Raw genomic sequence first — 6,240 nt, 5'->3', positions numbered from 1 at the left:
ATCATGAATGAGTTCAATGCAAGCTGCAATCTGTTGCATACCTGTGGTGGGTTGTTAATGATGATTAAGCCTGTGAGGGCCTTTCATAAAACATTTTAATGGGCTGACACAAATAGCATTTCAAGTTTTTACTGTAAATCATATAAGTCTTGCAAATAGAACAGAAGCCGTCAGCCCTGGCTCAACACATGAGTTGTATTATCTGCCGCTGTTCGAATCTTATTAAGTTTCTCAGCAAAAGCAGTAAGAGGTTAAAAAATCTTCCCTGGGAGGTTTAGAAAGGTTGATTTTTGTTCCGATTTAACAATTAGGGTAGGGGTGAAAGGCATTTTCAGCTCTGTGCAAAATTGATGAAAATATATTGGCACATTGTCACACACACTTAATCTCAGTTTTTGTTTGGTGTTTTTTTTTTCTTTCCTAGCAATTTTTGACCTTCGTCTATTTTATAAGGGCAAAAGCAGATTCCTGGAGAGCTGCCAGGATGAAAGTTTGGCTGGAAAATGCCTGCTGGATCGCATTGTGGATGGGAAGTGTTGTTGGCCAACTGGCGAATAAGATGAGCAGGAGTAGCCATCGTTCAGAGTCAGATTGTAATCAAAACTCTCCAACACAAACCCAGCCATTCAGCAACAATCAGCATCTGAGCCTCAGGAAATCCGGGCTCTTTGAAAGGAAAGCTGGATGGATGAACATGCAGTTGAAATCACCTATGCAGCCCACCTTAGTCGATCCCCTGCCCAGCCTGCATTTCAGACCTTTCCCCAAGCAGGGGAGAGAGAAAGAGAGAGAGAGATAGAGAGAGAGATAGAGAGAGAGAGAGAGAGAGAGAGAGAGAGAGAGAGAGAGAGAGAGAGAGAGAGAGAGAGAGAGAGAGAGAGAGAGAGAGAGAGAGAGAGAGAGAGAGAGAGAGAGAGAGAGAGAGAGAGAGAGAGAGAGAGAGATGAGAGAGAGAGAGAGAGAGAGAGAGAGAGAGAGAGAGAGAGAGAGAGAGAGAGAGAGACCAATTAGAGTGAACCAAATTATCAAACAATGTAAAGAAACGTATTTGGAACATTGGGATAAAGAAACCAAAAGCCAAAGCAGATTAGAATGTTACCGTTCCCTAAAAAGAGACTAGAAATTGGCAGACTATCTCTCAACTGTTAGAGACATAAAGCAGAGACAGACCCTCACCAAATACAGGTTGTGACCACTATTTGGCAGTTGAAAAAGGAAGACAGAAGAGATTCTGGCAACCAAGAGAAAACAGAATATGCAGCCACTGTTTGACAGATGAGGTTGAAACAGAGGTGCACTTCCTCCTAAAATGCAATAAATTTGACAAAACAAGGAAAGCATACTTTGACAAACTCAGTGTGGCAACCCCTGATTTTAAAGAACTAGATGATACATCAAAACTAAGAATAATCCTTGGCGAAGGAAATACGACACATCTTGGTGCACAATACGTAACAGCATGCCATAACCTGAGAGACGGTGAATGACCAACATGCACATATGTACGCACACACTAATCGACATTAACTAACATTAAGAAATTAATATTGAATTGCTAAACTTGCTATTGTGTTGTACTGCTTACAGCTACAAGAACGTGTAGCAATCAATAAAGGGCTATCGGCCTATTGCAAGTTTATGTACAGGGACATATCTATCCATGCACTGTATACTTGTATTTATACTTATGCATTTCAAATATGTATGTGATGTTTTATACTTTGGCAATGTAACAATGTTTTTTTTTATCATGCCAATAAAGTTTTTAAATTGAAATTGAATTGAATTGAATTGAGAGAGAGAGAGAGAGAGAGAGAGAGAAAGAGAGAAAGTGAGAGAAAGAGAGAAAGAGAGAGAAAGAGAGAGAGAGAGAGAGAAGAGAGAGAGAGAGAGAGAGAGATAGAGAGAGATAGAGAGAGATAGACTGAGAGAGATATGAGTGAGAGAGAAAGAGAGAGAGAGAAAGTGAGAGAGAGATTAAGAGTACCTTTGAACCTGTGGCTTAGTTTTGACCAGACTTTAGAGATACAGTGTGGAAACAGGCCCTTTGGCCCACCAAGTCCGTGCTGACCAGCGATCACCCCGTACACTAGCACTATTCTACACACTAGGGGCATTTTACAATTTTACCAAAGCCACTCAACCTATAAACCCGTATGTCGTTGTTAATACATATTATGGTCTGTTTTTGCCATCAGCAGCTGCTATAGAGGGGAGACAATTACAACCTTTTGGCATTATACACATTATGGCTAGAGACCCCACGTGGGAAGCTTTTAACTATTCTGATCATCGTGGTGGGGATGCAAAGCGAAGCGCTCCTTCAGGATACACAAGGATGGTTCAGATTTTCCTCTGCCGAAAGCTTATCCCCACTGTGATTATTTGCTAAAAAAGACACAAACATTTGCAGTAACTCAGCGGGCCAGGCAGCCTCTGTGGAGAACATGAATATGTAACGTTTCAGGTCAGGACTCTACTGAAGAGAGGTCCCAACCCAAAATGTTATATATCTATGCTGTCCAGTAATACCAACTGACCTGCTGTGTTATTCCAGCACGTTATGGCAATCAATTTGGGGAAGCACAGTGGCTGAGTGGTTGGGTTGCTGCCTTACAGACATGGGTTCGATCCTGGATACAGGTGCTGCCTATATGGAGTTTGTACGCTTTCCCTGTGACCACAAGGGTTTTCTCCAGCTGCTCCGGTTTCCTCTCTCACTCTAATGACGTACAGGTTGTAGGTTATTTGGCTTTGGTAAAATTGTAAAATGTCCCTAGTGTGCAGGATTGTGCTAGTGTACGGGGTGATCACTGGCGGGCGCTGATTCAGTGGGCCGAAGGGCCTGTTTCCGCGCTGTATCTCGAAAGTCTTATGTCTAAAATCAGTCTGAAGTAGGGTCCTGATCTGAAATGCCTCCTATTCATGGTCTTCAGAGATGCTGCCTAACCTGTTGAGTTACTCCAACACTTTGCATCCCTTTTTGCAAACCTGCATCTGCAGTTACTTGTATCTCCTTGTGAATAAAAATTCCTCTTCTGGGAAGAACTTCCTCATTTTAGCATTTTGTTGTTCCCACCGTCCAGTTTGGGTACCAGATTGACAGAACCGGCTACTCTCAATAATTATCATTTGTTTCGTCTTCGTCTCACAGCCACCATTTCTGGGCGAAAGACAGCCAGCAAATCAGGTACAAGCAGGACAGGTCACATAATACAGCTTGGACTGAAAAATAACCTTGAGCCCTCAAACAGACAAATTGCTCACAGTAGGAACAGGTTGAGGATTCTAAAACTAGGGGCAGGACAGGTTGCTATGTACGGTAAATTACAATCCTACATTGTTGAAAAGCTTTGGACTGAGTCCTCAAAAAGGTAGAAGTAAGGAAAGTGAAGAGGTGTGGGAAAAGAAAGCCTTACTGAGGTGTACAGAAATCACCCTAAAAAGGGACATACAGTACATAAACATAAAACTCCGCAGAAAGGGGGAATACTCACAAGTCTTTACCCCAGGGTAGAGGATATCAAAATTGCACCTAGAGGGCATAGACTTAAGTTGAGGGGGGAAATTTTCCAAGATGGATCTTAGGGGAAACTTTTTAATGCAGAAGGTGGATCGTATCTAGAATGTGCTGCCAGAAGAAGCTATCGAAGCGGATGCAGCCACGACTTTTAATAGACATTCGGACAGATAAATAGATAGGAATGGTTTGGTGTGCTATGAGCAAATGAATCTAGCCCAATTCGCCAGTTTATTTGACATTGACAAGGTTGACTGAAGGGCCTATTTCTGGGCTGCACAGCTCTATTAGTTTATTATTCTAATTGGACCTAATTGCTAATTGCACTGCTTTAAACATGCCTGGAGTTTAAACAGGGGGCAGCAAGGTAGCGCAGCAGGAGAGTTGCAGTCTTACAGTGCCAGAGACCCGGGTTCGATTCTGACTATGGGTGCTGTCTGTACAGAGTTTATACGTTCTCCCAGTGACCGCAGGTTTGTAGGATAATTGGCTTTGGTAAAGATTGTAAATTGTCCCTAGTGTGTAGGATAGTGCTAGGTTCGCTGGTCTGCGTGGACTTGGTGGGCCTGTTTCTGCACTGTATCTCTAAATTAAACTAAACTAAACTAAAGTGGGCATTTTAGCACATGGTATTGATAAAAATAAAATAATTTTCCTAGAGCAGTATACTGTACATAGCTTATTTCAAAAGAAGGCGTTGAGTGCACTGACTGGTTCAGCATTGGACCAGTAACCCTGGTGGGAGGGTGCAAGGAATGCACCTGAACCCTGAGAGGTGTAGGAACCCCACCTTGCCCTCCCATCTTCCTCTCGTTCAGCAGTTGGTGTTTCTCTGCCTGGTTTCATCTCCTCATTCCTTTCCATTACCGAGTCAATTGGTACCCCGGGCGACAAACATCAACTTCATGACCAAACATCCTTGTAGGTCCCATATGATTTCCAACAAGTTACCACAGGTCTTCAGCTGCTTCCTTGAGAATATCCAGGATGAAACCTCCAGCAACATGTGAACAGTAAAAGTTGCAGATGGCTTTCGATCTGGAAAACCTCAGAAATTGCTCTTGCTCAGCTGGTTGCTCTTAAGAAAAGCTGCAAAATGAATTGCCAGCCATCAAAATACTCCACAGACCCTTTAATAAGCACTTGCAGACAACTTAAATGTCGAGCAACTCTTTCACAATCCTCAGGGCTATTTCAAGTATGAGCTCCTTCACCAAGATGGTGTCTTGTGTGACAGGTTAATCTGATGTTGGAGCTCAAGATCTAATCTTTCCCTAAAAAATACACACACATACAAAGTAGACTTTAGAGATACAGCGCAGAAGCAGGCCCTTCGGCCCACCAAGTCCTCACCGACCAGCGATCACCCCAATCACATGTAGGACTCTAACACTACCTTACACATTAGGGACAATTTACAATTTTACCAAAGTCAATTAACCTACAAATGTGTACATCTTTCAAGTGTGGGAGAGACAACGAAATGCATTGACAACGAAACGACAAGGAAACCGGAGGACCCAGAGAGAACCTATGTGGTTAGAAGGAGAACATAAAACTCCGTACAGACAGAACCTATGGTCAGGATCGAACCAGAGTCTCTGGTTCTATAAGGGAGCAACTCTACTGCTGCATCACTGTGCCACCCCAAGTGCTAGAATAATTCAACGGCATCTCTGGAGGACATGGATAGATGATGCATCCAGTCAGGACCTTTCTTCATACTGATTGTGGTACGGGCCAGAAAGCTGGAAAATAGATGGGGGAGGGGGAGATCTAAGCTTGCCAAGTGATAGGTGGATACAGGTGAGGGGGGAGGGCTATTGGAATGTTAGTGGACAAAGGCCAGACATGAAAAGGCGAAAAAGGGTGTCAGATAAGGAGGGAAGAGGTGTGAAATATAAAGCCGGAGGAAGGAATATAGGTGGAAGGAGATGGGGGGGAGGGTTGGTGCAGGAAACATTGCAGGAGGGCTGCATAGTAGTGTAAATGAGTATGCACAGAGTTGGGCACAAAGAGGAGGGAGGACAATGTGGGGTCCTAAAATTGAAGAATTTAATGTTTACACCATGGGATTGTAAGCTACCCAAGTGGAGCATGAGGTGCTGTTCCTCAAGTTTGTATGTGGCCTCACACTGGCAATGTCATTATGGGTGAAAAGGTCATTATAGGAATGGGAAGATTAGCAACCAGGACATCCAGTGGGCCTTGGCGGACCGAGCACAAGAGTTTGGCGGAAAGGTCACAGAGTCTTGCTTGTCCTAGCACATCGGGACTTCTCAGAGTCTATTTAGCATTAAGGTGTGCTGCAGAAATAGTGCCTTCAGGTAACATGGTAGATTGTTTCCCTTATTGTCTTGGAACTAATCTTGCCGAGTGAGCACTCCAGTTATTATATTATGAGCCAATATATACGCCGCTGCCTTCAAATACCAAATATTATTATCTTTTCTTCGCCCAGTCTATCCTTGTTTTACCTGATTCATCCATCAGCCTCCAAATCTCCTCCATCTTTTTGGGCCACAGTTACATTTTATTCTCTCTCTAGGAAACTCCAATGAATAGGGCTTTTAATTTTTGGTTAGGTTTGGGGTGTTTTTTTCATTTGTCCTAAATGTTTAGCAAAATCGAGTAGTCTGATCATCAAAGACATGTATAATCTTCCAATCTCTACAAAGAGTAATTCAATTGAAACTAGTGTGAATAATTTGGGCATGTTT

Source organism: Leucoraja erinacea, chromosome 1 (assembly GCF_028641065.1).
Source record: "Leucoraja erinacea ecotype New England chromosome 1, Leri_hhj_1, whole genome shotgun sequence".
Classification (NCBI taxonomy): Eukaryota; Metazoa; Chordata; class Chondrichthyes; order Rajiformes; family Rajidae; genus Leucoraja; species Leucoraja erinaceus.
The sequence above is the reverse complement of the archived record's forward strand: the minus strand, read 5'-3'. Positions refer to the sequence as shown.